At 42.1% G+C, this 16,546-nt stretch overlaps 1 protein-coding gene across 4 annotated transcripts in view; it reads left to right on the top strand.

Annotated features, from left to right (window-relative positions):
* Positions 1-16,546, top strand: part of LOC124262681 (carbohydrate sulfotransferase 11-like) — an 89,290-nt gene that overhangs the window by 34,129 nt on the left and 38,615 nt on the right. For 2 of the 4 annotated variants that reach the window (XM_046697194.1, XM_046697193.1), the window contains exon 2: positions 2,131-2,278. The gene's annotated coding sequence lies outside the window, so the exon portion shown is untranslated. Of the gene's footprint in view, positions 1-2,130; positions 2,279-12,657; positions 12,913-14,966; positions 15,136-16,546 lie in introns of those variants that run through there. The other 2 variants (XM_046697195.1, XM_046697196.1) reach the window with 2 other exon arrangements.

Genomic DNA, 16,546 nt, shown 5'->3' with positions numbered 1-16,546 from the left:
ACTCGTGCTGTTAGAAACTTAAACATATGGAAATGGGCAAAGCGTGGAAACCACGATGAGTGCATGGTCATTGCCGTAAACCTCTTAGCATAAGAACACGAGTACTTTAGCGGTAGTTTCAGTTATTTTTTTCCTATTAAACAATTTATATATATATCATTATTGAAGATAACCCTGTCACTCTACCACACCCACAACCCATAAACTTACAAAGGTTTACTTAAGGAGAAAAAAATATTTCCCAGTTAAAAATATATATGCTTCTTGTAAATAATTCGAAGCGCCCCAGTATGTTTCAAACGTATGGAGCCTGTTTCAACCACTTTCTTCTTAGAAATGACAAAAACCAGTTTAGTGAGTGAATTGTGTTTAATACCGCATTGAGCAGTGTCTCAGTTACTTGTCGACTGTAGAGGACAAGTGACGTAGGTGTTAGCTGTATGTAATCGGGTGTTAGGTGGTACCTCTTCAGTGAAACGCTCTGGTACAATGGTGGGGAATGACCGCAGGCCATTACCATGAAGAATTCATGATCCTGAACTTTCAGTTGTTGGCATAGGAATATACCGCGTTATGTGTGGAAATATAGCTTTCGTGCAATGGTGCATCGCCCATGCATAAAAATTTGAATATTATGCAAAAAGAAAAATATCCTACAACCCTAGCCTCATCCGCTTCCAGAGTGTAGGACTTCCTTGAGGTTCACAAGATGCACTCTCTCATACTCAATTCTATTTTTCTGCTACCCCTACACAAATATTATATTTTCAAATATCTATCCAAAAGTTTATACTAAAATCATAAACTATTTCAACCCGTAATAAACGTTTTAGTATTGGCATCTAACCAAAGCGAATACCGCTGGACACCTTCCGAATACAGTTCCACATTCGTCTATTTGCACAGTGTTTTGTACACAATAAAAAGAAACTTGGAGTTATTTGCACAAGCCTATACATGCAAACAGCAATAATAATAAATACTTAATCCAGACAGTTGTATGCGGACACGCCCTGCAGAAGAATACCTCTGTTATTGCGCCATGAAAGTAAGGATGGGCAAATAGGGGTAGCATACATGATGCGTCAGAGAGCGCCACCACCCTGCTATTTGGAAACATTGTCATTCTCTGTTATGAGTTTTATATGCAAAGTGAATTTCATGAATGAAAAACCTTGACCCACCAAATAATAGTTTACGGGTTCACAAGGTAGACTTGTGAACCAAGGATATACACCTTATTCTGCTCATTCTATCTGCAGTAGCCCACGGCCATCTTGTTTGTTTCCAAAAGTGGTGTTTTCTGGTTAACGTGTTTGAATGAACCTCAAGTTTGGAAGTTTCGGTTCAACAAATATATCCTTCCACATGGACCGCCCCATCAATGACGTGGGTGGGGTGGGTTTAGGGGGGTAGCCTAGCTCGTCACGCCGGAGGCCTGGGTTCGATTTCTTAGGTTTGTACAATGGGTGAAGCCCATTTCCGGTGTCCCTACTGAGAGATTGCTGACATCGGTGTGACACCCAACCCTCTAACTCACCCTCCCACCAATGTGGACTAATCACTAACTACCCCAACAGTCGCTGTGATGACGTACGATAAGATGAAAATGAACTGCAGTCTACAACCTTGCCACGTGTGTAAATTTCTTAGCAGCAAAACGAAAAACACATTTGCGGATTATCCAAATATTTTGCTAACCGTAATATAGATAAATGAAAACCTATTCCGTGGTTACATTGCTGTTTGTGACGAACAGACTTTTTAACGACATAATGTATGAGGTATATACACTTAGCCTGGTGTAGCCTCAGATCGCCCCAAACATACCAAGCAACACTAGATGCTTGGTATGTCTTCTAAGCCATTCATGTAGTAGAACGTCTTAGGGAATCGGAAACCGAGAGTGATGTTATCCCACACACAACTGGTTTCAATTTATCAGTCGCTTGTTAATAGATTTTATCAGGTGGAGTTAAATGATATCTTTCTGTCATCAAAGACCTGCACACGGTGTACTGGGGCGCTTAACGGAAGGCGGCACCGCTCATGCGTAGCAGCACAGCGTATGCCGTTAAATATAACTGAGTTGGGTAAGGCTGTGTCTCAAACCGATGTCTCATGTTACAGCGGGAAGCTGACAATACTGAGCGATACGGGAGCATACGACACTACTTCCCTCAAGACTGATTACAGGTGTGTGAGTGACAAGCACCCTGTCATGGATTAAATACCCGGGAAAAGACAGGTGGACACTGTGATTGTGGACAGTTTAAAGGTAAATATCATCTTTCAAGTGGCATTTATATCACGTCTTTGCTAAAGACATTTACCAGTACAAGCATTTATGTACATTTGTACTTTATTTTGATCATTATTATTAGTGTTAATGAATTCGATATGGTGACAACGTTGATCCTTGGGTATTCATTTATAACAAATGCAATTACGGATATATGGGAACAATCTATTATGTTTCAGCACGTAATAGTTACAGACACTTATAAACAGTGCTCGGTCTCTCATTGGTACAATCCCGACTTTCTTTTTATCATAGAATTGTACATGTACTTCTTGTACAGTTATTTTGAAGGACTTGCCCAGATAGGTTTTAGAAATTTAAATTGGACCTAGAGTGGAGTGAGTTTGGCTTTACGCCGCTTTTAGCAATATTCCAGCAACATTACGGCAATATAAATGCTTGTACTGGTTCGCTCGTCACGCCGAAGACCCGGGTTCGATTCTCAACATGGGTACAATGTGTGAAGCCCACTTCTGGTGTCCCCCGCCGTGATATTGCTGGAATATTGCTAAAAGCGGCGTAAAACCAAACTCACTCACTCACTCACTCTATGACGTCAGCGGTTTCCCAGCATATGTTTTACTGTTATTCCACTCAACATCTGTAGGATTCTGGGTTAATATTGATCACCAAGATCTAAACTTTTGTACAAGGCGATCAGTGGACGGGATCATCCGCCTGCGTTGCTTACGTGACTAAGAGCTGCAGTAGACGCGTTTCCTTTATTTGTAAAATAACAATGTTTTGGCGGTGAAAAGACATCAAATGTATACGTGTTAACACGGAAGAAGAATATATGAAGTTTTAAACAAACTTATTGAAATGGTGTGCTCTATGACATATCTACCATTATTAATACTCGTTTAGAAACCGACTTATCTACTGTGTATAGATGTGTGTGGTTTACCTTATTAAAAGCATTTATCCAAGACGCCTTAAAAACGTTTTTGTTGAGAACGAGAACGTTACGTTGGCGTTGACGTAGCAGCAACGTGCACAAAGGTCGTCACAGTGACTAAGCAGCTGAAAGATGCTCCTAACTGCATCGACATCGCTCATCACATGCATCCCTGACCAATGACTGCATGCATCGGTTGTGCTGGGATTGGAGAGTTGTATTACAGTCGGAATCCCTCGTGACACAGACTGATGCACGAAAACACGTGCATGAATGCATCGAAATCCAAAAACTACTTTTTTCATATTTTTTTCAATTTTAACCCCCTTTTAAACCCTTTTTAAGCAATAAATAAAAAATCACACACGGATTGTCGCCATCAAGCTATGCAGATGTTTCTCAAAATGATAACTTGACCGAATTAACGCGACAAAACTATGTCCCTGTTAATAAGAAATCTCTGCTGGAAGCTGAGACGGCTGAACGAACCCAGCGATATGTGCGTGTGATAAGGTATCACGTGTAAGTAGTCATTGTACCAGGTGTTCCCGAAAATGGTGAACACATCCGTCAAAAATACATGCAAAGGAAAGTCAATTGTTTACATGAAAATACACTGGACGTTTTGATACAACTGTAAATAGGGAAATAAACTTGACTCGCCCAGTCGTTTGACCTTCGGTGCGCAGAGTTGGTCCCTAGTGCGTTCCAGAATTTTACAATCGTAGGTTGGAATCCCAGATTTCGGTTTGTCATCACCTTACTCTAAGTGGTAGTTCCACGAAAGCTATGCTTGATATGGACGATTTTACCACGCAAAGCTGTTACTCAATCGCTAAATTACCTTTCAAGACGACGTTAGATTCCATACATTCAATGATTGTAGGGATACCGTTTCCTTGGTCAAATCTGTTTTGTTGTTGTTGGAGAGTAATCTACTTTATGACGTACCAATATGTAGTATATTAAGTAATCAGCTAACTGTTTTTAAGGCGCCGCGGCTGTGACGTCATTGTACTCGCTGATGTTGCTCCTTCATTACCTGAAAATATGCAAATGGCGATGTAGCTTTTACATGACAGAAGAATAACTTAAATACGACGCAAGAACCAGATGTTTCATTCTTTTCATTCCAACTTATGAAAACATAAAACCTTGGTCCCAATCCACAAAGCGTTCGTAGCGCTACGACATACGTAAGCCTATGGTAAAATGTAGAGTTACGACAGGTCGTAACTTTACGAATGCTTTGTGGAACCTGGGCCCTTATTCTCGAAACGTTCGTAGCCCTAAGAATTCGTAACTTTGATCGTAGCCAATGTGTTAAGAATGGGCTTAAGAGGTTCGTAGGGCTACGAACGTTTCGAGAATAGCTAGCCAGGTTTGGTTTCTTGCCACACTGAAAATTGACCAAATACCTTTGCTTTTTATAACCCTCCTCGAGACTGATGACGTGAAGGTAGATAATTGTCGTATATATACAGCTCATTAAAAGTAATGGATAAAATTGCCTTCTTTACGTCTATACCCTCGGACGAAAGTAGAGGATGTTTGTTTGTCAATGTCAGCCCGCAGATGTCCACGTTTTGAATGACGTTATTTATAAAAGACGTTTCTGACATCACGTGTTCAGTACCAGACTGTAATCCATTTCACAGGTGTCCAAGGCAACGAATAATGCCATATTGCAATATGTTTTCTGTATATCGCATGTGTAAATGTAATACGAGTTCAAATAGAATTTTAAAACAACTGTCGGGGGTTATATCGGTAAGAGTTGATAAAGCATGACCAGAACATAGGCATAACTAATCTGCAGATCTTTGAATACTGATTTCCTAAATAATAGTCTCGCTACGATTCGAAAGCAACATCTGACAAAACATAGATTGAAGAACACAAGCAACTTTTGTTAATGTGATTCAGTATCAGCAACGTTTATTCTTGATATTCTAGAGTACCTGTCACAGCCACACAGAAAAATGATTTAAAATATTATGCCGGGTGTGTGTCGTGTAAAAAGGATGCGTGTCGTGTAAATGTACGACGGATTGTATTGCTCTGTTACTGACGTAAATGCTTAAAGAAATCATTATGCACATTGAAAATGTGCAAATGCTAGAAAATCTATTCAACTAAAATTGTATGATATTACACCACAAAATGTTATTAAGTCCTGTCATGCAGAATATGCCAGACAGACAAAATGTTTGACGCTCAGTCCTTAAAGCAGGGAGCCAATTCTACGATATATGATACAGATTGTCCTTAGTACTTGTGCGATCCGATGCTCGCTACATAAGTGGAACCATCTTGTCAAGATTAATGTTATATTTCATGAACTCAGTGCAATGTTTCCATGTAAGCAACACGCTGCGCGAAACATTTCATCATGTTAATTGCCACCCTCTTCAAATATCAGTAATTATGATTCAGTTACGTTTTGCGGTAATTTTCGAAATGTTTGAGATTATTAGCGTTTCATGTATATTTTATCGTAAAATCTGAAGTATTCGGGACTTTTGAAACTCTCGTTAATGGCTTCTAGACCTGTGTTGAAAAACATCTTTTTTTGAAGGCAAGGTTAAAAGTCCATCTTAAAAGGCGAGAATTTTCGACTGCAGTGCGAATTCAATGAGGCCTGGAAGGATACAGTGTTAGCATATGGTAGAAGTGTGGATGTAGAGCTGTGTACAGTGAGACAACGTTTTATCAGGCTCGAAGTCGATAGACTTTAAGAGTTCAAACTGATTTTTTCCCAACCATGACAATCCTTTGTGGGACCTCGGTGAGCTAGCAAGAATATCCCATTAATGTCCCGACGGGCGACATAGGAAATGGACTTGACCCATTGGACTATCCCACTTGTCCTAAGTTTGAGTAAATGTTGACACAGTCAGCTATACCAAAATCATATCACAGGTTACCGTGTGGTGGCGCGTGGTCCTGTGCTCAAAGTTCAGGTCACAAATCGGTGAAGTTAAGCAGCGTCGAGCTCGGAGAGTCCTTGGATGGGTGACCGTGTTTGGCAGCTTGACTCCTGAGAGTTTCTGGGACTTGAGTCCTGCCCCACAACGAAGCACATGTGACACATGTGGTCTCACCTTAGGCAAGTGAGTTTGTTCAAAATTGTCTCTGTTCACCCAGCAGGACAAATGGGTACCCGGTGGAAAAAAGTCATATGACTATAACCTTCTAGCGCCTAACAGGCAGCTTGGGTTATCCGGGGAAATAATGTCCTGTGCCTTGATTGTTAGCGCTATGACCATACCTAGTGAGGAGTTTGGTGCTATATAAATGGACACATTATTATTATTATTATTATTATTATTATTATTACCCGTGAAGATCCGGGTCAGAATTGGGCTTCTGCAATGCTTGTCAGGCTCGCCGACTTGTTTGATACATATCATCGTATCCCAATTGCGTAGATCGATGCCCATGAAGTTATTCACTGGATTGTCTGGTCCAGGCTCATATAACTGAAATACATGCATGCTGAGCGTGGCGTTTAACGACAAACAAAATCAAATCACAGGGGCTCATAAAAATACATTTTCTATAAATATACACAAAATAATTGTGAAACTTGTCAACCTTTAGGAAACCTTAACAAAAAATAGTTAATGTCAGCAATTATTTCATCGCAGAGAAGATACTCATGTAACGTGCACTTTAGTTCGTTAACCGTGAGAATATGTACCCGTCTAAGTAAAAGGATCAATGATTTCACATGCCCTTTCAGTCTATCGTCACTCCCCTTTTGTCACGTTAGGTAAACACGTTAGCGTCACAAAAGAATATGACGCTGCAAGTCACACACTTATCAAATTCTTGTTTACCTTTGTACAGGCAGGCAGACCACGCCTTGATTACAGGTAACTCGTCTGTGATGAGGCCGCCGGGATCACCCTTGAATCAAATGTTGGGTTTTGATTTATAGTCGTTGTATTAACACAAACATTACATGATATATCATGAGATTTGAAACAACCTCATATCAGCTGGAGTGTATGACATACAGTGGGCCTGTACTCCCTCCACGGTGTCAGCCAAGACGCAATAATATATATCATCGACAGTATTTCAGTTATATCACAGTGTGCCCGCTTCATGTATTGGGTCCTGATACGCCAAAGGGACGCAACTCTGCTCAGCTTAGTAATTCTGCTCCCTACCTGAGAACAGTTTCATTACACATAACGCTGAAGCCCCGTCTTCTCAGTCCCCCGTCTTCTCAGTCCCCGTCTTCTCAGTCCCCCGTCTTCTCAGTCCCCCGTCTTCTCAGTCTCCCGCCTCAAGGAAGCCTCAACCGTGCTGCTTTAGCTGTGACGTCTTGTGGCACCTGAAGCTGGTCTTGGAGGCGCCGAGGATAATATAGTTTCAATCATTCCTCTTCATTGGGCTCACTTGTACAAAACAGATTAGGTTTTTGGCGAACACCAAGTATCTTTTGGTTCTTGGGGGACACAACGTACCTCTGGGTTCTTGGGGAACACAACGCATCTCTAGGTTCTTGGGGAACACAAAGTATCTCTAGGTTCTTGGGGAACACAAAGTATATCTGGGTTCTTGGGGAACACAAAGTATCTCTAGGTTCTTGGGGAACACAAAGTATATCTGGGTTCTTGGGGAACACAACGTACCTCTGGGTTCTTGGGGAACATAACGTATCTCTATGTTCTTGGGGAACACACAGTATCTCTGGGTTCTTGGGAAACACCACGTACCTCTGGGTGCTTGGAACACAAAGTATCTCTAGGTTCTTGAGGAACACAACGTATCGCTGGGTTCTTGGGAAACACAACTATATCTGGGTGCTTCGGGGAACACAAAGTACCTCTTGGTTCTTGGGAAACACAAAGTATATCTGGGTTCTTGGGGGAACACAACATACCTCTGGGTTCTTGGGAAACACAAAGTATATCTGAGTGCTTAGGGGAACACAGCATACCTCTGGGTTCTTGAGGAACACAAAGTACCTCTGGGTTCTTGGGAAAAAAAGGATATATGGGTGCTTGGGGGAACACAACCTACCTCTGGGTTCTTGGGGGAACACAACCTACCTCTGGGTAACGGGTTTTGTAAAATACACAAGTGTACAGTCTAGTCCCACCAGATATTACGCATGTTGTCAGTCTTACTAAGCGGCTCAAAGACATGCAGCTGTTTGATTTGCAGAGACTTTATTGAGCTTAACTAAGAAATTTACATGACAACAAACGAGCTAATCACTAGACTCTTTCATCAACTAACTACACACACCGCCACAAGAGTTAGCTCGTACTTTCTAACAAGCTTCTGGGGCGATATGCCAAGACATGCTAACATTACAAGGCAGCCAGTTATTTCAGTTCGTTTCAGATTGTTTGAAGTGCAGGAACATTTCATTAGACGCGTTCCGCTGATAAACTGTCATAGATAGTGGGAATGGGCACATGACGCCGAGCTCGGTAAATAACATTAAGATAGAAAGGAGAAATTATCTAAGTTTTTTTTTTCCTACTAACCATGACGCGTTTTTAGCTTTTTCAAACTTAGCATTTAAAATTTGAAACATATCCACGGCAGTGTTTGGTTGTGGAGAATGTCAGAGGCTACGTTTGACAGATGATTGGAGAAAACATTGTCCAAGTCAGCCAGCCATAGAACCAAAGGTCATGTTTCACTCATTCCCCTACAAAACTGTTGACTCTAACTTCCGTCTGTTCAGAATAGCACCTAAACGTTTTAACGGCAATGGTACATGTTTTTTGTGGAGTACTTACGCTTTGAGAGGCTTGGAAGTTATTTTACAAAGCAAGCGTCGAAAAACCTCAGCACCGAGTGGCGCACGTTTTACAAAATATGAGGGTATTTAAAGAAATAAATTTAAATTATAAGTTAAGAGGATATGGTAAAACCATCTTGAGAAATAGTTGTAGTTTTACTGATTGAAATTGATGAGAAAAGATTGTGTGGTTGAGGTTGTTAGGTTAGCTTGGTACACCGAGGTATGTTAGATCACAGCCATTCAAGGCCACCAGCACTGTCGGTGTAGACAAGTTCTTATATCTTGTCTCCAGTGTGTATATTGTGCATGTTGTGATCGACTTTGAGCACACTCTTGATGGCATCTAAGCGGTATGTAGTAGTAGTAGTAGTAGTAGTAGTAGTAGTAGTAGTAGTAGTAGTAGTAGTAGTAGTAGCCGTAGGAGGAGGAGGAGTACGAGAAGGAGGAGGAAGAGTTAAAGAAGAAAAAAAGAGAAAAAAATTCTAAGGCAATCGTTATCACGCACAAAAATACATGTATAGAGCTGAACCACGACCCGACCGTTACCGAACACACAACTCACTTGGCCACCATCTGATTGTAGGGAGGGTGTGCTACTCACGTCATACAGCATGTAACATGCCTTGAAAGCAATCCTGTACTTTGCATGATACAGATAGCTTCTTGATATTAGATGCCGAAATAAATCTAGGTCAAGAGTGAGTGAGTGAGTGTTTTTTTTAACCGATTACCAATGCGATAACGCGGCAGTGGAAACCAAGACCTGTCTTCTCAGATTCTATCTATCACCTTAACCCTTTTAGCAGCTCAAATATCCAACTTTTAATGATTGCCCGCTTGTTAACTGTATGGTCATGTTCATTGTGAAGACTGTCTAACATACAGCAGATTGTATGCTGAGTATGTTAGTTGTGGGTAGGGCTGCGCAATATAACCGGTTTACCGGTATTTACTGGTTCAGACATGAAAACGATACGTATTGCGATACGCTGATCGAAAACCGGTATTTTGACATGCATTCGGAAAACTTCGTAACACTCGGAAATCTTCGGATATTTCCGTTTTTTGACTAGTTCTTTTCCCTGTTTCATTAGTGCCAAATGTTACTTACATTTATATTTTGTCATGATTAAAAGTTTTTATAAAAGGTTAATCAATCATAGTGATTTTGTTGTGTTTTTGCTTTATAATGAAGCATTAACTCGATTATAAGTAGTTTTTGTTAAAAAAATAATCCTTGCAATATATTGCAATACATATCGCAATATATGCTTCCGTATCGCAATATATCACAATATGAACATTCTCTGCAATACCCACCCCTAGTTGTGGGAATACACAGTATGTACCAGTATGTTTCATCCGTCAGTTTGTTACAAGCGGGTTCGTTATCAGCGTGGTTTACTGCAGCTCTTTTAACCTAGCGTTACCTTTATGGAAATATCGAAGAGGAATCAGGAAGTTGGAGGTGTCTCGTCGAGCTGCTATTTGTAGATACATGCAATCCCAGTATCAGGGCACCACAGCTGTATGCAGGTAGAGATAATAACATCATCTTGGATCTGACAGGTCAGGCCGACACTGCTAATCAGTTCATTCAACCCTCCCACCGTCAACACCAGCAGCCACTCATTCTCCGACCCACCAACCAACGCCACATTAGCCCAACCACCTTCCCTACACAACAAATATATACGATCACACACACAACGCTCCACACCACTGTCTTCGTCGCCGTCTACACCATCGTCAACACCACCGGTCTCACTACCTTCCTCCCCACCGTCTACATCCGTCCACATCACCGTCTACACCATTGTTCTCACTACAGTCTACGCTCGTCCGCACCACCGTCCACATCAGCGTCTACACCATTGTTCTCACTACTGTCTACGCTCGTCCGCACCACCGTCCACATCACCGTCTACACCATTGTTCTCACTACTGTCTACGCTCGTCCGCACCACCGTCCACATCACCGTCCACACCATTGTCCGCACCACCTTCTGACAACACCCACCACACCACCGTCAACGTCACTATCTTGATCAACGTCTTCATCACCGTCCACATCACCGTCCACCCCACCATTCACGCAATCGTCCACACTACCGTCCACCCAGTAATCCCCTCCTTGCCCACCCCAACACTCAACGTATCTCAACCTCACCGACATCGTCACGCCCACTCCATGTCTGTTACGCAGGAAATAACGCACATTAGCTGTCTCCCAAGCGTTATATTAGACACAAATTCCAGCCTACAAAAAACGCTCGAGTGTCTGCAATGATGAATGCGAAGGAACATTAACAAACTATAACCAATTCCACCGTCATGATTTGGTTTGAGCCTTCACTGGTCCCAAAACTGTTTTAACGCGACACTGGACAAATATTTAATGGCGGTTTAACTGGTCACTGATTCCATAGTTCCACATAGTTCAGTACATCACTGTATTTGGCGTATAGCCTGAGTGTATATATTTTAAACCTACATCGATATATGGATAATGAAAGCATCAAAGATGTAGGTCAAAACCTGATGATAGCACTTTCTCTCCCACGTTTTACAGTACTACAGCGCCTTTGTTATTAAGGACATCCCTATTTCAGTGTCCGGTAAAGTCAGCTAGTACACAGGAACAAAGGGCAACTGACTGCGTCCTACTGAGAGTACCTAGGAAATATGTGGCGTTGTATTATATCACGTCATCACGCCATATGTTGGCGCAGTTCCGTCCCTTCACAGAAATACGAGCTGGTTGACACAATGAGGCCATGGAGATGGGACTGATTTCGGCATTTTTTGGCATACCACCTTCTCGGTCTCGACACGCTCTGTGTAAATATTCGCTTAACGGTCCAATGTTCCTTTGTTTTTTATCATAAAAAAACTGTCGCGTTTCATGCCTGTGTTGCGTCGTATGCGAAATTTAATGTTAGTATTTAGGAGTAAAGTTTCATTTGAGTGAGAGAGTATGGTTTTACGCCGCGGTTAGCAATATTCCAGCAATATTACGGCGGGGGACACAGGAATAAGCTTCACACATTGTACCCATGTGGGGAATCGAACCCGGGTCTTTGGCGTGACGAGCGGACGCTTAGTTTCGTTTGAAGCAAGTTTAACATTTAAGAATTTTTCGATTTAAAGTTAGCCTGGTCAGGATCCGGTAATCTTGGGTTCGAATCCCGTAATGACCGAGAGTTGACAACACCACACCCGTTTAACCAATGTGGTATAATGTTTAGGACCTGCACCATTTCGGACTTCACCCGGCATTAAGTTACCACGCCTTTATATAACTGAAATACTGATCAAAGTAACGTTAGACCAAGCGCGATCACACGGCGCCTGTACAATGAGACGGTTTCGTATGAGATACTCCAGGATCTCGAATGCGTTATGTTTCTTGTTGAGGTGATGTTTGTGCAAACAGACCATCGTGACAAGTATTCTAAAACCGAACCTCCCATCGTTCATCTGCAATGTACCACTCGACAAATGTACTGGTGGACAGGATGGTCTAAACGTCAGTCATTATCTGGTCTTTGTCACCCGTAAACGTGAATGTACTTTCTGGAGAAACCAATCTACGACCTAGTTCGCGGTTCGGTGGGTATGCATGGGTTAATACAACTTATAGTTGTCATTAGCTCTCAGCGAAGGGTACAGTGACTCAGCGTCAGATCATGGAAAAAATATTTCCTGCGTCAGGTTTCACAATATGATGCCCTAAAGTCCAAACGTTATATCGTAAGGCGGTGTTGAATGGAGGCTTTCAGGGCTGTGTCGTGACACAGAGCTACGGGGTGGTCTATTAGGAGACGCATCAGTTGAAGATGGAGTGGGGTTGAGGCCGTCAAGTTAGTGGGTGTAACAGTAGCAGCAGCAGCAGCAGCAGCAGCTTGGGGTGGATCGGGGTCAGAGTTTCAGATGCAGGTAAGCGGACGTTAGGGGAACAGCAGAATTTGAATCTTGTTGAACAATTTAACCCCTCTAGCGGAAGCATTTAGAGTATGATCAGGGATGTAGTGGCAACTTTACCTGTAGTAGGAGAAGCCATTGAAGTTAGATCGGGATGTAGCAATAGCGTCAGCGTCACAGTAGTCGAGTCTCACAGTTGTCGAGCGTCACAGTTGTCGAGTCTCACAGTTGTCGAGTACCACAGTTGCTGAGTGTCATTGTTGTGGAGTGTCACACTTGTCGAGTGATACAGTGTCACAGTTGTCCAGTACCACAGTTGCTGAGTGTCATTGTTGTCGAGTGTCACACTTGTCGAGTGATACAGTGTCACAGTTGTCCAGTACCACAGTTGTCGACTACCACAGTTATCGAGTATCATAGTTGAGGGTCATTGTTGTCGAGGGTCACAGTCATCGTGTACCACAGTTGTTGAGTACCACAGTTATCGAGTTTCACAGTTGTATCACAGTTATTGAATGTCACAGTTGTCGAGTGTCACTGTAATCGAGTGTCACAGTTGTCCAGTACCACAGAAGTCGAATGTCAACTATCTGGACACTCTATCTGGACAACTGTGACGCTCGACTACTGTGGTACTGGACAACAGTGACACTCGACAACTGTGGTACTGGACAACTGTGACGCTCGACAACTGTGACGTCACAGTTGTCCAGTACCACAGTTGTCGAGCGTCACAGTTGTCTAGTACCACAGTTGTCGAGCGTCACAGTTGTCTAGTACCACAGTAGTCGAGCGTCACAGTTGTCCAGTACCACAGTAGTCGAGCGTCGCAGTTGTCCAGTAACACAGGTGTCGAACGTCACAGTTGTCCAGTAACACAGGTGTCGAACGTCACAATAGTGACACACTAGCTCCATGGTTTATGCGGTTTTTCCATGCACATCAGTGTCATGCAGCACAGTGTGTGTTCTGTATTGTGTCTCCCTGGGCCCTTGCCTTGTCTGGTCATGTTTCAGTTTCCTTGAAGGCTGTGTGCATTACAAGGTAACGTCCATGTTCGGGAACTTGGTTTTCTCGGAAACGTTGAAGGTCGCCTGTAAACCTGAGGACGCCGGTGACAGGACAGTAAGTGTATGTTGTCGATTTGCTGATCTCATCAAAATGTTTTCAAAAAATTATTATTGACTCTGATATAGTAACACAACAAAAGACATTTGATCAAATTAATTCCTACAAATATATATTTTTTGTAACTAGTTGTTCAACACATGTAGAACAGTAACAGGAAACACATCCTGGGTGAACCAGTCGTGTAAGACAGCGCAATTCAATCTGAAGAGTTTCATTCCTTATTGTCAGAAGCCAGTGATCATGAGATCGAATCTCGTCCTGATTATGCTTCTCCGTTTGTTCTGTAAAAGATTTACAGACTGAGTCAGGTCCCCCGTCAGACCACACATCTGGGCGGTGAGGACGTGGAGACGTAACACGTGGCATATGTAACCTGTCGAAAACCGTGATTGACTGTACATCGCAAAACGAACAATATATTTTCTCAACGAAGTCTCCCGTTGTCTCGTTACACAATACACCCAGATCAATTCTTAAACGCCGTTCCCCGGATACCTTTGAGAACAGAGGTATTTGCCTGTTAATTCAACCTACCATAAAATCTTCGCCATATTAAATATACAATCTTGAGGCCAAACATACTGATCTATGGGCTTTACCACAGGTAAACAGACCACACCTGAATTCCAGGTACCTCCCTGTGACATGGTTTTTGTTGTCACCTATCAATCATTCCCACGCTGATACCGTGCATTGCCGTTGCTATAATTTATTCAGACGTGCAGATAGCACGTATACTGAGCATGCCGAGACTCCACGTCTTCATTGCTTTGAAATGTACTGCTATGTATAGTTTAGTGAAGAAAACGCCAAACACACGTTAATTGCCTCCACCGAGGGTATTTTATGGAGGTAGGTCAAGAAAACGCAGGTCGTTATCCTAGCATATATCATTATTAACATTCCTTCAGGAAAACGTCAGACTGCTATTGACTATTAAGCTAAACATGAAGTGTAGTGCCTGGCTGAATCTAAAATAACGTCACAGTTGCCCGTTAAACAAGTCACCGATGGCATGAGCGCCACACCAAGACGCCCGACTACAGTCTTGTGGCAGCTTCGTAAATCACCACGCCAGTTACTGACAGTTCTACAGCTCCAAGTGAGGTAACTTTTATATGTAAAGTCCTCTCGCGAACGTGCATGTTGACGTGTTTCAAAATTTCAGTTTTAGCAACTGTGTATATGTCATGTAGTTCCATGGAATGTGTTGATGATTAATTACATGTTTACATCTTTTATGATACTGGCGTACACCTGTGTGTACACATATACAAGTGTCTAATACAGACCATCTCACATATACCAGTGTCTCATACAGGCCATCACACATATACCAGTGTCTCATACAGACCATCTCACATATACCATACTCTCATAGAGACCATCACACATATATCAGTGTCTCATACAGACCATCACACATATACCAGTGTCTCATACAGACCATCACACATATACCATAGTGTCTCATACAGACCATCACACATATACCAGTGTCTCATACAGACCATCACACATATACCAGTGTCTCATACAGACCATCACACATATACCAGTGTCTCATACAGACCATCACACATATACCAGTGTCTCATACAGACCATCACACATATACCATACTCTCATACAGACCATCACACATATACCAGTCTCTCATACAGACCATCACATATATACCATACTCTCATACAGACCATCACACATATACAATGTCTCATACAGACCATCACACATATATCAGTGTCTCATACAGACCATCACACATATACCAGTGTCTCATACAGACCATCACACATATACCAGTGTCTCATACAGACCATCACACATATACCAGTGTCTCATACAGACCATCACACATATACCAGTGTCAGACCATCACACATATACCATGTCTCATACAGACCATATATACCAGTGTCTCATACAGACCATCACACATATACCAGTGTCTCATACAGACCATCACACATATACCAGTGTCTCATACAGACCATCACACATATACCAGTGTCTCATACAGACCATCACACATATACCATACTCTCATACAGACCATCACACATATACCAGTGTCTCATACAGACCATCACACATATACCAGTGTCTCATACAAACCATCATCACATATACCAGTGTCATGCAGACCATCTCACATATACCAGTGTCTCATACGGACCATCACACATATACCAGTGCTCATACAGACCATCTCAGATGTACCATACACTAATACACAAAATCACACATATACCAAACTCTTATACAGACCATCACACATATACCATACTCTCATACAGACCATCACACATATACCATACTCTAATACAGACCATCACACATATACCATACTCTAATACAGACCATCACACATATACCATACTCTAATACAGACCATCACACATATACCATACTCTCATACAGACCATCACATATATACCATACTCTCATACAGACCATCACACATATACCATACTCTCATACAGACCATCACACATATACCATACTCTAATACAGA

Source organism: Haliotis rubra, unplaced genomic scaffold, assembly GCF_003918875.1.
Source record: "Haliotis rubra isolate DU_JTF1 unplaced genomic scaffold, ASM391887v1 Scf85, whole genome shotgun sequence".
Classification (NCBI taxonomy): domain Eukaryota; kingdom Metazoa; phylum Mollusca; class Gastropoda; order Lepetellida; family Haliotidae; genus Haliotis; species Haliotis rubra.
Note: the sequence above shows the minus strand (reverse complement) of the source record. Positions and strands in the feature narration are given on the sequence as shown.